This window comes from Pholcus phalangioides, unplaced genomic scaffold (genome assembly GCF_987345545.1).
Source record: "Pholcus phalangioides strain wild (caught in Gottingen) unplaced genomic scaffold, Ppha-v1.0 ptg000041l_1, whole genome shotgun sequence".
Lineage (NCBI taxonomy): Eukaryota > Metazoa > Arthropoda > Arachnida > Araneae > Pholcidae > Pholcus > Pholcus phalangioides.
In genome coordinates, this window is record NW_028301627.1 from 5,214,729 (window position 1) to 5,232,157 (window position 17,429).

Consider the following 17,429-nt stretch of genomic DNA (forward strand, 5'->3'; position numbering starts at 1 on the left):
CTGAAATTATATCTCATTGATTCTGAAATTATATCTCATTGATTCTGAAATTATATCTCATTGATTCTGAACTCATGGATTCTGAAATTATATCTCATTGATTCTGAACTCATGGATTCTGAAATTATATCTGATGGATTCTGAACTCATGGATTCTGAACTCATGGATTCTGAAATTATATCTCATTAATTCTGGAATTATATCTCATTGATTCTGAAATTATATCTCATTGATTCTGAAATTATTTCTTTTATTAATGCTGCAATTATTTCTTTTATTAATGCTGCAATTATTTCTTTTATTAATGCTGCAATTATTTATACAAATACAAATACAAATACAAATACAAATACAACGCCACAACAGGCGAAATGCCCAACGAGGTGGCTGATAAAAAGATGCCCATAAAAATATGGTTGTCATATGTTTCAAAAATACAGCAACCCAATTAAAAATGCAATTAACACAAATTACAAACAATATATACACATGATAAAATATTATACAATGCCCATAAAGAATACTTATGGTTGTCTTATTCTAAGAATGGATAGCTTCCCGATTTACCCCAACATGTTTATCGTATTTCTTTTTAAACGTGTCAATTGTGTTACAATTTACTACCTCCGGGGGTAAGCTATTCCATTTATTAACAACCCTAATGGAGAAAAATTCCCTGCGACACCATAACCTTGCATTGTCCCTCACCAATCGATACTGGTGTCCCCTTGTAAAAGCAGTCGATTGGCGGTGTACTAAAAGTTCATGGTCCATCCTATCCATCCCATTGAAAATTTTGAACACTTCGATCATATCTCCTCGACACCTGCGTTCATCCAATGTAAACATATTCAAAAAATGAAGTCTTTCTTCATAACTCAAGCCCTGTGTGCCAATAAGGACACGCGTAGCTCTTCTCTGCACCCCTTCAACCAAGTCTATGTCCCTCTGTAGGTATGGTCTCCAAAACCTTACAGCATACTCCAGTCCAGGACGAACTAAGCCTCGAAAAAGAGGAAGAATGACTTTAGGAGAACGCGAAGAGACCTTTTTGAAAATGAGACCAAGCATTCTATTCGATTTTTTGACAACCGCTGAACAATGTTCAGAAAACTTAAGTCGCTCGTCAATGAGAATTCCCAAATCGGTGACTCTAGTTGCATCCGGGATAGTGACACCATTCAACTCGTAAGAGAACCGTGGGTTGTTCGAACCAAAATGAGCGACCATGCACTTATCTACGCTAAACGTCATGCTCCATTCATTTGCCCATGCTGCAATCTTGTTTAAGTTGGTCTGGAGCAACTCCCTATCGCTTTCATTCCCGATTACCCCCATTAGCTTCACATCATCTGCGAATTTGCTAGTAATTCCATCGATACCCTGATCGAGTTTATCGATAAAAAGTGAAAAAAGTATGGGGCCAAGGACACTTCCCTGAGGAACTCCACTTGTGACGTCTGTCCAACCAGAGAATTCCCCGTTCACCATAACTCGTTGCGACCTATCTCTTAACCACGATTCTATCCAATTCAGCAAGTTGCCCCCTATTCCAATCTCGTGTAAACGCTTCAAGAGTTTGCCATGTTGGACCCGATCGAATGCCTTCTGGAAATCAAGGTAAACCACGTCGACATTTTTGCTCTTACCCAAAGCCTTAGTCACGTAATCATAGAAGCAAAGGAGGTTAGTTACACATGACTTCCCCTTCCTGAACCCATGCTGATTATCCGACAATACATTATTCTCGTCTATCCACTTCACAAACTGCCTTTTGATGATAATTTCCAAAATTTTCGAGAGGGAGCTCGTCAAACTCACTGGACGATAATTAGACACCACTTCTCTACTACCCTTCTTAAATATAGGAACAACGTTAGCCAGTTTCCAATCTCTCGGGACGATACCCTCAGCAACACTACTCCTGTATATCTGTGCGACTGGCCCCAACAATTCATTAGCACCTTCCCTGAGAACCCTGGGATAGATATCATCTGGTCCTGGTGCTTTGCTTGCACATACATTTCTTAGAAGATTTAGGACCTCCACGTCTTCCACTTGAATATCGTTGAGCGTTTCATTACCCCATGCAACACCCGTATATCGAATATCATTATCTCCATTAAAAACCGACGCGAAAAAGTCATTGAAAGCACTACACATGCCTACATTGCTCTCTACTTTTGAGCCTCCTATCGAGAGGGGGCCAACTGTCCCCTTACATCCATTATTGACGTATCGAAAAAATGATTTTGGGTCAGAGCCAATGTTATCTGCCAACCTAGATTCAACTTGCTTTTTACTATCCCTTATCGCTTTCTTCAACAGTCTTCTTTTATCAGTAAACAATGATAGGTCACCTCGTCCACTTTTATACTCTCTGAATGCTCTTTTCTTTTCAAGATAAAGGTTCCGCACGCTATCCGTGAACCATAGAGGGTGTGATGTACAAACACGCTTTTTTCGAACAAAGGGTATGACGTCGTGCAAAACAGAGGACAGCTTCGTACTAAATTCTTCCCATTGACTTACCACCCCTACTGATTCCAACCGGTCTTTGAAAACTTCCGCTAACCTTCTTCGCAAAACATCAAAGTTAGTTCTCCGAAAACAAGGAACCAGTCTTTTGTTATCAACCTTACCCGAGGAAAAGTTACAGAGAAATCTGACGATACGATGATCACTGGAAGAAAACTCTTCCCCCACCGAAACATGTTCAACTAGATCCTCAGAACTAGTAAGAACTAAATCCAAAATAGCAGTACCCCTAGTGGCTTCTGATACATGCTGATACAAAAAATTTTCGAGCACCAACTTAAGAAAGTCTCTTTCATACTGATTTCCAGATGAAAGGTTCTCCCAATCAATACCCGGGTAATTGAAATCCCCTAGTATGAGAACCCTCTTTTGCTTACACATGTAGGAAATTTCATCATGCATTTTGGCGATATAGTTTTGATCCCTATTCGGTGGATTGTAACAAACCCCAACAATAAGCTTATGACGTCTTTTGTTCTCAAGTTCAACCCATATGGTTTCAATATCACTTCTCTGCGCGTTACACTCTCTAGCCTTCAAACATGATTTCACGTATATCAACACTCCACCCCCTTTCCTATCAGATCTATTTCTCAAAAAAGTATCGTATCCGGAGATGTGTAAGAAAGATTCATCCCCATCGTTTGCCCAAGATTCTGTAATGTCTATAAGATCCAAGTCCTCCACAACTATCATAGTTTCTAAAAAATCTTTCTTGTTACCCAAGCTCCTGGCATTTATTAACACACATTTTAATTTCTTTTATTATTGTTGGAATTATTTCTTTTATTAATGCTGGAATAATTTCTTTCATTGATTCTGAAATTATATCTCATTGATTCTGAAATTATATCTCATTGATTCTGAAATTATATCTCATTGATTCTGAAATTATATCTCATTGATTCTGAAATTATATCTCATTGATTCTGAAATTATATCTCATTGATTCTGAAATTATATCTCATTGATTCTGAAATTATTTCTTTTATTAATGCTGCAATTATTTCTTTTATTAATGCTGCAATTATTTCTTTTATTAATGCTGCAATTATTTCTTTTATGAATGCTGCAATTATTTCTTTTATTAATGCTGCAATTATTTCTTTTATGAATGCTGCAATTATTTCTTTTATTAATGCTGCAATTATTTCTTTTATGAATGCTGCAATTATTTCTTTTATTAATGCTGGAATTATTTCTTTTATTAATGTTGGAATAATTTCTTTCATTGATTTTGAAATTATATCTCATTGATTCTGAAATTATATCTCATTGATTCTGAAATTATATCTCATTGAATCTGAAATTATATCTCATTGATTCTGAAATTATATCTCATTGATTCTGAAATTATTTCTTTTATTAATGCTGCAATTATTTTTTTTATGAATGCTGCAATTATTTCTTTTATTATTGTTGGAATTATTTCTTTTATTAATGCTGGAATTATTTCTTTAATAATGTTGGAATAATTTCTTTCATTGATTCTGAAATTATATCTCATTGATTCTGAAATTATATCTCATTGATTCTGAAATTATTTCTTTTATTAGTGCTGCAATTATTTCTTTTATTAATGCTGCAATTATTTCTTTTATTAATGCTGCAATTATTTCTTTTATTAATGCTGCAATTATTTCTTTTATTAATGCTGCAATTATTTCTTTTATTAATGCTGCAATTATTTCTTTTATGAATGCTGCAATTATTTCTTTTATTAATGCTGCAATTATTTCTTTTATGAATGCTGCAATTATTTCTTTTATTAATGCTGCAATTATTTCTTTTATGAATGCTGCAATTATTTCTTTTATTAATGCTGGAATTATTTCTTTTATTAATGTTGGAATAATTTCTTTCATTGATTTTGAAATTATATCTCATTGATTCTGAAATTATATCTCATTGATTCTGAAATTATATCTCATTGAATCTGAAATTATATCTCATTGATTCTGAAATTATATCTCATTGATTCTGAAATTATTTCTTTTATTAATGCTGCAATTATTTTTTTTATGAATGCTGCAATTATTTCTTTTATTATTGTTGGAATTATTTCTTTTATTAATGCTGGAATTATTTCTTTAATAATGTTGGAATAATTTCTTTCATTGATTCTGAAATTATATCTCATTGATTCTGAAATTATATCTCATTGATTCTGAAATTATTTCTTTTATTAGTGCTGCAATTATTTCTTTTATTAATGCTGCAATTATTTCTTTTATTAATGCTGCAATTATTTCTTTTATTAATGCTGCAATTATTTCTTTTATTAATGCTGCAATTATTTCTTTTATTAATGCTGCAATTATTTCTTTTATTAATATTGGAATAATTTCTTTCATTGATTCTGAAATTATATCTCATTGATTCTGAACTCATGGATTCTGAAATTATATCTCATTGATTCTGAACTCATGGATTCTGAAATTATATCTCATTGATTCTGAAATTATATCTCATTGATTCTGAAATTATATCTCATTGATTCTGAAATTATATCTCATTGATTCTGAAATTATATCTCATTGATTCTGAACTCATGGATTCTGAAATTATATCTCATTGATTCTGAACTCATGGATTCTGAAATTATATCTCATTGATTCTGAAATTATATCTCATTGATTCTGAAATTATATCTCATTGATTCTGAAATTATATCTCATTGATTCTGAAATTATATCTCATTGATTCTGAAATTATATCTCATTGATTCTGAACTCATGGATTCTGAAATTATATCTCATTGATTCTGAACTCATGGATTCTGAAATTATATCTGATGGATTCTGAACTCATGGATTCTGAACTCATGGATTCTGAACTCATGGATTCTGAAATTATATCTCATTAATTCTGGAATTATATCTCATTAATTCTGGAATTATATCGCATTAATTCTGGAATTATATCTCATTTATTCTGGAATTGTCTCTTTCATTAATTTTGGAATTATCTCTTTCCTTCATTCTGGAATTATCTCTTTCCTTCATTCTGGAATTATCTCTTTCCTTCATTCTGGAATTATCTCTTTCCTTCATTCTGGAATTATCTTTCATTAATTTTACAATTATCACTTTTATCAATGCAGAAATTATCTCTTACATTAATTCTAGAATAATTTCTTTCATCAATTCTTGAATTTTCTTTCATTAATTCTAAAATTATTTCCTTTTTAATTATTATTTCTTTAATTACTTCTGGAATAATTTCTTTCATTAATGCTTAAATTATTTCTTTCATTAATGCTGAAATTATTTATTTCATTAATGCTGAAATTATTTCTTTCATTAATGCTGAAATTATTTCTTTCATTAATGCTTAAATTATTTCTTTCATTAATGCTGAAATTATTTTCCTGTGTTCTACGCAGTGTAATAGTTTTTGGCAAATGAAGCATTTTCATTTCTAGCTCTTTGCTGAGCATTGTAAATATCGTTTATGCCTCTGCATGCCCTAAAATACAGAGGACAATTGTATGCTGTAGACCTAGAACAGGCCTGTGCATCCAACTGTTTGTTACACAAACTTTGTGTTTCACCAATAAACAAAATGTGCACCATTATTTTGAATAATGAATGTTAGTTACATGTCCAAGACCATGAAAAGTAAATACAATTTTTTTTTTCCCCAACCAAGCAGAAGTTTTTAATGACTACTCTACTTGTTCAACCCTCAAGCAAAGAAAATGAAAAAATAAATAAACACAAAATAGTTCACATTCACCCAAAATAACCTTAAAAACCAGTGACGTCGGAGCCGGGGTTGCTCAAGCACCCATAGTAATTTGTGGCATGGATCCGAGCACCCCCAGAATTGATGAATTGATACAGAAATTAAAATTTCCCATATAAAATTAAAGACCCACAGTTTAGAAACACTTCCGACACCCCCTGTTAAAAATGACAGAATTTCTGCTTTGGCAGAATCATTAATTGAAATCTACAACATTAGTAATATTCGGCAATATATCAATGATTTACGCACGAGTGGCGCCGTGGTAAGATGCTCTTCTACCACAGTGAAGGTTTCTGTCCCTGGTTCAAACCCGAAAGAGGATATAAATAAGATATTTTCCCCTAACGAGCTCGAGTATGACCGCTGATAAACAGCGCTTTCATTTCCAACCCATCTAATTAAATTTGAAGTAAATTGCAATATAGCCATATAACCAGAGTTGGTGTTTGGTGGAGTAGTATATCAATGACTCACTCCGCAATTAAAATCAATTATACAAATTTTGTTGATAGGATGTGGTAAAAAAGGAGGACAAAAGTAAGACATTTTACCAAAAGTAGGAGGCCTGCACCATACTCACGTCTTCACAATACAGATGGTGCTGCTATACCAACAAAGAGAACATTTGTTTTCACAACAAAAAAAAAAAAATTTTACTCGAGGATTACTAGGTTCCAAAACTTAGAAATGAGAATGAATGCAGCTCTAGTCTCTATTTACTGTGAATCACGATGGCGATTGGTCAAGATTTTGGAGTAGGAGAAACAAACACACAAACTAATGAAGAGATTCTGCTGGTGCTGACAATGATCAAGTGACTGACCGTATGAGTGATGGACTGAGTGATTGATCATATGAGTGACAAAGTGATCGATTGCATGAATGACCGAGTGAATTGACCAAGCGAGTGACCGTAGGAGTGATCGAGTGAGTAACTGTATGAGTTACTGCCTATATGAGTGACCAAGTGATTGACTGTGCAACTAAATGAGTCACCGAGTGATTAAATGTGCGAGTGGTCAAGTTTGCCGCATGATTTTTTTCGCCCTTCTATAGTGAATTCATAGCATGGAAAAAATGAAAAGTGATCAGCCCCTCCCTTGTGAGCAATTTTGTGGACGGTGCTTTTATACATATATAAATAATACACGGATAAAAAATGACAAACAAGTACATACAGATTTAAAAAAAACCATGATGAAAAAATCATATTGTACAGAATTTACGTTCATGGCTTTGTAGCTCCAGTGAGCCCTTTGTCGTCTTCTGTGGCCAGGCGTCAGGTCCTGGACCACGCCTTCTCTTCTAGGTTTGGTGGCTTGTACTCTACCGCATTGGCGTACACAAAGGGATAGGAGGTTCAATCCCCTTGATCCAAGATTATAGTGTTTATTTTGCAGGAAAAAAAAGTAAATCCTTCCCCCCTCGGAAGGAAAAGAATCTTAAGCTCCCCCATTCTACGTACGCCTACGCTCTACCGTATAAGTTTCTAATTGAGGTTGCTGAGGAATTTGGCAAGAGAAAAATTCAAGGAACGGAACGGTGAAGTTCCATTCGGTACAAAATTATTGTTTGATTTTATCGCTCGAACAGTAAAAAATATCGATTAAAAAATTTTTTTTCTGCTTATAAAATTTGTTCATTTGCATAAGGATTTTTTTTCGATGTTTTTCCTTGATCGAAATACCTAGCGCCCCTTAAAAAAAGGGTAAAAAATATATTCGTTTCTGTGTTTCTTTAAATCTAGATTTGTTTATTTCATGAAGTCGCCATATTGGTTAACTTAGACACGGTTTGCATGTCCCTTAAAGAAAGAGGAAGATATCGCATGCATTTTTCGGCACTTTTTCAGAAATTTTAACACAGTTTGTATCATCCCCCCTAAACGTGCGCAAAAGTTCACGTAATGGGAAGAAGCTGATTTTTTCCAGTGAGCCCTAGCACCGAGAGAATAAAGAGGACATTGGTTGCGATCATTGGTTTCAATAAAATTGATTCTGCGTGTGTGTTTAACATATTTTCAGAAAACACATTATTTAAGTGAATGAATGGATTTCTGAATAACTTTAAAGAAACAATTTGCATTTAAAAGCCAATTCCTTTTGCAAGTTTCAGCAAGATTCGGGCAAGAGACATTTCTGACAATTCTATAATGTAGAAAAGCAATTTCTCATTGACTTAACATTGCATGAATGAGTTCGGAAAAACATCTGTCGAAAATCGAATATTCTTTCCAAATATTTCAAACAATGTCCCGGTTATGGAGGGTATTCGAGGCTTCTGCTCCACAAAACTAATAATATTTAGAGAATAATTATTCCAGTAAAGAAATCATCAATAAACAGTTGTTTTGCGTTGCTTTAGCATTAGAAGATGCCACGAGATGAATCTGATGACGTCACTAAAACTTTGAAAGTGAAAATTAAAAATCCGGTTTTACGGCCCTTCTGACGAATGACGTCACTTATCTCTTCAATGATTCGTTCCTCGTTCGTTCGCCCCTCCTACAACTGATGACGTTGCACGTTCTACGTCTCTCATTCGTTCGATGATGACGTCATGAAGTCCTTACGCTGAAGCTCAAGAGTCAATGCTAACCTTTTGAATCGGGGCACTTCGTTGATTTGAAAACGTGTCACGGGACACATAATCAAGTAATCTGTGAAGATGCTGTCGATCAGTCAAGTGATCAGCAACTCGTCCCTTTTTCAGAAATTTTAACACAGTTTGTAATTTTGCCAACATTCTCAGTGATATCCCGTATTTTTCTTTATAAAATTCTAGTCTTCCATATTTTTCTAACGAAATATGGTCATCATGCCGTGATTTGAATAGGCGATGACAAGAACCGACACAAACAGATGTCGTGACAGTGATTAGTTAAAAACCGGGACGTCTGGCCACCTTTTATAAAACTAGCAAAAACTTGTGTTTTGCAATGGATGATCATTTAAGAGGTACGCAGTACATTTACAGATAACTAAAATGACCCGAAGCACATTTACAGATCACTTAAATGACGCAAAGCACATTTACAGATCAGTGATTGACCATATGAGTGACAGAGTAACTGAATGTACGAGTAATCTAAGTGATAGTGAGAAGGTGTAGGCAAAGGGCACCATCCATTGTTCTCGTGGGCAGCCCTATTGTGTCCCAGTTGCACCATTTCTCCCCTCCCACCCACTCTCCACTTAGTTTATCTTTGGCTTGTGCGAAGCTCTGTAGGGGGCCCGCCATCTCTTCGCGCGTATGCTTCCCTTCACTTTTTATTATTCCCCTTATTATCACGTGTAATAAATAAGGCAGTAGACTATTGGAAATTTGATTCATTCACCGGACCACGGTTCCAAAAAGGTTGAAAACCACTGCTCTAGGCCATGATAAGTTATTTAAGTGCATCTTTTTTTTTTTATGCCAATTCGTTGATTTGTTATTTGATATAGTAATTTGATGCATTCGCTTGATATTTATTTTTTGCATGACGTCATTTTTTACTTGATAGAATAATGGAAATCTTGTAACAAAAGAAGCTCTTAAGAAAAAACAAGATTTCCGTACTTTTCATGATTTGGCCGTAGATCCGTATTTTACGGTAGATACCCGTAGGAAATACGGATATTCCGTAGTAGTTGGCAAGTATGGCCCAGTGACACATGAACCACAGTTTCTGTAAAGAAACGTAGGAAAGACTTGAGGAGTACGGAAGAAGATGAAGTAGGCATGTTGAATTGGGAGGGAGTTTGAAATTGCGTTTGGGTGCTCGTCTTCTGCAGTGGAAAAAATTCCGAGATCCGTGGGAGCTCGTCTACGTCGGTAACGTCGGAGATGGCTGCTGCGGGTGCCCATTCTCTATATAGTAGTCATTAGAAACAAAATTTTTTTCACGAGTGTGAACCAAAGCGGATACAATAGTCAGAATTTAAATAATCCAAAGGGAAGACTCACGGGTCGCGGCTAAATTCCGCTGATTCCATGCCCCAAGTGAATTTCGAAGGGCCGAGATAAACGCAAAGATCCATAAAAATTGTTAAATTATGCATTTAAAAATATCGAAATATGGAGGAATTGAAAAGATATGTTCTAAAAATGTTTTCAATATGGTCCATGAAAATATTCAAAAATATACGGGGAAAAAAAAATATATATATATATACAAGCTGATTCAGAAAAGATGGGGAAATCTTCAAGAGGTGATAGTACACACCGATACAAACAATTGTCATCAAAAATGCAGGGTTAACATGAAACGCAAAAGCGGTAGCTCGTTTCGATGCGGCCGCTCAGCAAACGTTAAAATGACATTCCTGTTGAAATTTATCGGGAGAAAAGAAATTCAAGCTTGCAACCGTTCTATTTCGTTCTATCTCTTGTTTTCTTCATTTCTTGCTCATATTATTTTTTTTCTCTTGGTGCATACTTCAGTGCCTTCGATACGCATATTATTGTTGTTTCCATTTATGAGCAAATAATTTTTTTAATTTTAGTGCACATTTTTGTGCTCGTTTTCATTTTTAGGTCATGTTTCTGCATTTTTTAATGCGCGACATTTTTTCCCATTTTTTGATCATATTTTTCTATCTTTTGAAGAACTTCGGCATTTCTGAATGCATATCTGCAGGGTGATTAAAAAAAGATGGGGGAAAACTTTAAGAGATGGTAGAGTACACACAAAAACAAACGATTTTCATCAAACACTGCGTGGTCTAAAAGAAATGCAAACGTGCTACAGGGCGCAACATAGTAATAATAAGCGCGCAAATGTTTGCGGATTGGGCAACCACCTTTGAGGAAAACGCTCACCGCGTACATTCATGCTGCCTCTGCGGTACTTCCGTTTTCACTTCCGTAAATAAAATGTATGTCTGTTTGTTTCAGTATTACTGAAGTGCGCCATTATCCCGTACGTTACAACTGTTAGAAGTCGTCCATTTCACCTACAGCCATTCAATATACTGCAAGAAAAGGTAAAGATTTCGTATACGTCGGACTAATATATTCATAGGCTACAGATGAAATGAGGGACTTCAGTGACGTCAAATCTTCGCGCGAAGGCTATCTGCTATAGAAGGCATTACCTCACTAGACATCTGTCAATCTGCATTTATAGGAATCAGAGCCGCGACAGGTACGGTCGCACGGAGCTCTGCTTTTTTTGGGGAGCTAGTCATAAAAACTGATGGCAGATGGCGGCACTACACATAACAAGTATTACACGGAAACAAACTTCACTACATGTGCACTTCAACATATACCAATTCATTGGAGGTCCTGCAGAGGAATGTGGACGAGGTGCATGAGTAGTTTAGTGTCCTTTACGCATAATTTACCTCTTCACAACGATTTGTCACTTTATCAATACACTCAGTATGTAGAGGAAAACCCGGGAAACGCCAAGTATTGTAGTAAGTAATACAGTAAAACCTGTCTTAAACGGAACCTGTATTAAGCGGAAACCTGTCTTCAACGAAGAAATTAATAGTCCCGCGATTTCAATGCCAAAATTCACCTTAAAAACCTGCATTAAACGGAACCTGTGTAACGCGGAAACGGAAAGAAAAAAATTACCCCCTTTAACGGAAAATTTCACACAAACACTTCGACTGTTTCGTGACCAGAGGATTAAACAAAATAATAGTGCTTCTGTCGAATGACTGCTTGCCAATGCGATTTATACTTCACCCGCCCTTAGATTTGTAAAAACCGTTACCGTACGTACTTGATGATGTTGTATGTGAAAATCCATATATGCAGTGAAACAGTTGCTTTCTGAAATTGTAACAAAATTGTTCGCTAAAGCAGGTTTTTCTACGGGAGAAATCAGTGTAATGGTTAGATTTCTAAATGATATGCACGACTTAAAAGACTTACAAAATTGTATGAAAGTTGTTTCCCGTGATCGCAAGTGCTGAACAATAAGAGGGAGGCAAGAGAAGGAGATTTCTCGGGTGGCAAATTTCCATAGGAAAATCGAATTATACAGTGGTCGGGCAACGAAATCGTGTTGCTTCCCCCTCATCTACCCCACAAAAATCCTAGTTACTGCCCTGGTGCTGAGGATTACATAAACATAAATGACAATGTACAAACTGAACCTGATAGAGGACAGATTATATTGACACCCTCATTGAAAATTTCAGAGACAGTCAAAAAGAAATTTTGCCAACATTCTCAGTGGTATCCCGTATTTTTATTCATAAAATTCTAGTTTTTCATATTTTTCTAACGAAATATGGTCATCATGCCGTGATTTGATTAGGCGATGACAAGAACCAACACAAACACATGTCGTGACAGTGATTAGTTAAAAACCGGGACGTCTGACCACCCTTTATAAAACTAGCAAAAAACTTGTGTTTTGCACTGGATGATCATATAATGACAAATCGCATAAAGGCCCTTGGCCTGCCCTCCTCAAACCTAATTTTGTAAAAATGAACTAAGCGACACATTTACAGATCGCTTAAGTGTTCCGTGGTACAATTCCAGAGCATCTAAGCGGACCGTGACACAAACACCCTGCATCGCATTGACCTTGAGTACGAATCGAGATCGTGCCAGCTAGCAGCTGCGGTCAATCTGAAATACACTTTAATCCAATCTTCCCCCGCATCAAATTCACGTTGGCTCTACATCTAATCAGGACTGTCCACTACATCAGTGATTCTCAACCTATGGAATCTCGTGGCCCGTCTTTTGTTGTGAGTGGATCGCCTGGTGACATACCGACGTATAAAAAATAAACGGGGAGGGGGAATATGAAACACTCAAGGCTTGGTTTGGCTCATGTCAGGATCCGGCGGTTGAGAAACACTGAACATGTAGAACGAAGTGGGATGGAGAGCTCCTGTTGGACATCATTCGAAATTTCTCGGCCCGGAACAACGACGTAGGATCTTGAAACAGCTGCATTTATAATCCGGTCTATCTATTGCATCACATAGACGTCAACCAGACAGCAGTCGTGACTTTGAAGTAAGCAGGTGCATATGGGCTGTCTACCAAAACTGCATCGACTTCAGACGGCATAAGCAGTTATTTTGAACATATGGTAACCCAATCTACTGCATTAACAACCATATTAGAGAAAAATTCCCTGCGACACCATAACCTCGCATTTTCCCTTAACAATCGATACTGGTGTCCCCTTGTAAAAGCAGTCGATTGGCGGTGTACTAAAATTTCATGATGCATCTTGTCAATCCCGTTGAAAATTTTGAGATAATATCATCCAAGTTCCGCTAAATAAAAGACAACCATGTACAGATGATAATGGGACGTGAAGAATCAGTGGGAAAATGGCCAACACCAACTGTTTGGCCATGAAAGGACGTAAATCATTTCCCATTGGGATTAGGAATTTTGTCTGTGTCTTCTTTCAGGAACAACAAAATGGAAATTCAACGAGAATAGGAAAAACGACGGGATTTCTATTGGTTTGATGGGGGGGGGGGGGGTTCTTCCTTCAGTACTCCACGGACCCTTTGTGGTGGTCGCAGATACCCTCCGTATAGAATAATATTCAGCATATGTAATAATAAGTGAATCGCTTCCTCATCCAAATTCACAACCCCCCCGAAATACTTCCAAAGTACGTTCACAAACTCATGTGATCATGCGTGAGGGTACTTTAGAGTGAATATCTGAAAATCGTCGCCTTTCCATTCTTAACGGCCGCGGCACATTTACAGGTCATTTAAGAGGTACGCAGTACATTTACAGATCACTAAAATGAACCGAAGCACATTTACAGATCACTTAAATGACCCAAAACACATTTACAGATCACTTAGGTGACCCGCAGTGCAGTTTCACATCACTTGAGTGGCCCTCAGCGTAGTCCCAGATCATTTAGGTCGCCCACGACGCATTTACAGATCACTTAAGTGACTCGCGGCAATGTTCGAGATCACATAAGTGGCCAGCGCTGTAATTTTTCAAATCCATTAAGTGGCCTGCAGTCCCCTAATGATTGAGCACTCTTGACTTAAGTGATCTGTAAATATTCCTGTGCTGGTCAAAAACAAGTGATCTGTGAATTTGTCGAAGATTTGAAATTGTGTCGCGGGCTGCCTAAGTGATGTGAAACTGCACTGCGGGTCACTTAAGTGATCTGTAAATGCGCTTTGCGTCATTTAAGTGAAGTGCACAAGGAGCCCCAAAGGCTCCGCGGAGCACCTGTTGAGAACCGCTGGTATACAGGGTGCCCAGCAAATAATGCGGCCTTTATCTCACCATCCGTCCGTCATAGAGACATAATTCTAATTTTAAGAGAAATGCTCGAAAGACGTTCAAAAATTACCCTTTACCAGTGAAAATATAGTGCCTGAGAGTGAAAAGTGTGACACTGTGTAATGCAAAAAAATTCTAAATTTTTAGACAGTCCTTCTTCTAATTTCCAAACACAAAATTGTTTCTATATATATTAACAATATACATACCAGAATGACAACACCAAAACTGTTCTGATCAACCAATTTTTATTTGATTAATTTTATAACCGTTACTGATTGAGCAAATACCTGTGAAAATACATAAATTTAATAAATGTGCATTTTTTCACAAATAAATTGCCCTATCTATCCTGATGTCAACAAAAATAATCCACGTTTCCAAGCGGAATATTCACAGAGATTTGCAAATTCAAGAAAAACTGAGGTAATTTGGGAAAGAACAGCCTTAAAAAGGACTCGGTGACTTTGTAAAGTTGCTTCGGGAGTGTGGGGTCTGTCACGTGGCTTAAGCAATTCAGATTGTTCTAGTGCCCGTCATTCTCAGGAACAAGTGCAAACAGTTTCATACGAGGCTTTCATTGTTGATGGAATTTCGTTGTTCGCCAACAGAAAGAAATAAAATCATGAAATTCTGTCGAAAAACCATTGTTGTTCTCTATTATTAGTTATAATTGTTGTCGGTGATTTAACATCACTATATAAACAGTGCGAATCATCGTATCATTAAAGAAGAAAAAAAAAGGAAGAGAGATTCGACCACGAAAATCTCAGATGAAGCTTTTTGGTTATTTTCTTAACCGGGATTCAGCAACGCCATGATGAGATGTCTCTGGTATGGTGTTGTTGTAGGAGGATGAGGGTAATTTTTTATAAATAACTCTAATTCGGGGTTTAAGTTAACGTAAGTTTTCTTATAAATTTGATAAACAATTTCAATTAGAGCAAAAGATGGACACCCCAATGTGTTTACCAAGTGCCAAAACGCATTCCGTTCAATAAGAGGAGTGTGAATTGTAATACTCACGAGTTCGAGTAAAATTGAAACTCTATGGTCAAAAGTAAAATATATATATTCTCAAAATAAGTCACACGAGTAATTAATATGAAATTAAAATCAATAACTTAATCTAAGAAATAGAATTGGTTTAACTCATGAACTCTGTAAATTAGAAGAAACATGTAAGAGGTAACAAATAAGTTTATTCATTTGAGAAACTCTGTTGACACGCTCTACGAAAATCAATCTAAGAGTTTACATCATGTAATTGTAACTTTAATTTCTACACATAATGCACCCTAAAACACCTAGTTCGACATAAGATAGGGAATCAACAGATTAAAATGATTTATGGTATATAGTTACCATGTAAGGCACGGCGTCTACCCTGATTGGTAAAATGAGTAAGTGAGAATTGCAGAAAGCTTTACCAAGAGGGCATGATGAGGCTGTATTTTTGCGTGTCAGCTATATATATTCCTCTCACACGTAGATGATTTGTGATGTCATTACACTGGCGAATGAGTAGGTGAGCGTGCTGAAACCTTTGCCTTTGAAATACGTCGACAGCATCTACGTGGATGCCAAAATGCACAAAACGTGAATGACAAAACCGAACAATCCAGTTAACAACACATTATTTTCCGGATACGAGTGCTATTGCTCTATACGTGTATTCATTACACCAAAATAACTTTAAAGAAACATTGATATGAAACAAATAAAATTACGCCATATAATTAACTGATTATATATCGATGCTAATCATAGAAATTCATGGGGAAAAAAAACCCTTACTATAAGAAAATCACGAAAAAACCGGTCTGTGAAGCGCGGAGAATACCGTTTTCCAAATAACCATCGTTTTAGCAGGCGCTTGCATGTTAATAGCCGTCGGTGAATACGGCCATAAAATGGGTCACACTGTGGTACAAGCTACTCCTACCGGTAAGGTAAGTTCGTCGACCTGAAGAAAAGGTTAATTTTTCTGACCTATAAATGAAGTAAAACGTTTGTGACTCAAACTCGTGGTGGAAGAGATCCCTGGTGTGTGTGAAGTGAACAACACAGACATTTCTACTTTTTGTTTTTTTCTATTTCATTCAGAACGTAAGTGACACTTAATGTTTCACGGCTTCTCTTGGTGTATGTGCTTTTTTTTATTGTTCAAGACTCTCAGAATGGTCGGCCTTTTCTTGTGGCTCCCCGTGATGTAATTTTCTCATACAATTCCATTTCTTCTCGGATTTCCAGTCAGTTTCTTATGAATACCGTGTCAGGGTCGGTAACAATAATTCCACCAGCAACGACTCTATTTCCATTAGCTGGATATTGGCCTTAACACAGATTTTATATTCCAGCTAGTATTTGATACTTGATATAACGATAAATACCTCTACAACGATATTTTTTCAAATCTTGTTTGGAATTGCCTATAGTCTAATATTAAACATCTCTCAATACAACGATATACTCTACTACGATAAATCCCCCCGTATAACGATATTTTTTATATTTCACTCAAAATCGTCTTGAATTTAATTTTAACTTAGTCACTTGTGTCCATTCTCCCAAGGACGTCTAATAACATGAATGTTTTGCACCACATGATAACCGAAAATGTTGATGAAGCTGTTGGTGTTGCCAGTTTCTCTGTACGACACTATAGTGCAATACAGTAAACTTCTCTACAGGGGCAATGCATCTGAATGAATTTGGATTAATCAACTGATTAATTACAGTTTTTCAAGTCGAATAAATATATTTTAAAGAGCGTTTTCTGATGATATATTAACAACGCCGATTTAGAAAAGATTTCAAAAACAGCATAGATTTGATGGCACGTGATGAGAATGTTGATTCTCGATGTAACGATAATCCCTCTATAATGAAATTTTTTCTTGCCCAC

General features: G+C 36.2%; 1 long non-coding RNA gene across 1 annotated transcript in view; it reads right to left on the reverse strand.

Moving 5' to 3' along the window:
* The window catches only part of LOC149065133 (uncharacterized), a 42,752-nt gene extending 26,510 nt beyond the window's left edge, over positions 1-16,242 (reverse strand). The window contains exon 1 of the long non-coding RNA XR_016195673.1: positions 15,887-16,242. This is a non-coding gene — a long non-coding RNA (uncharacterized LOC149065133). The remainder of the gene's footprint in view (positions 1-15,886) is intronic.
* Between the last annotated feature and the right edge of the window lie 1,187 nt (positions 16,243-17,429).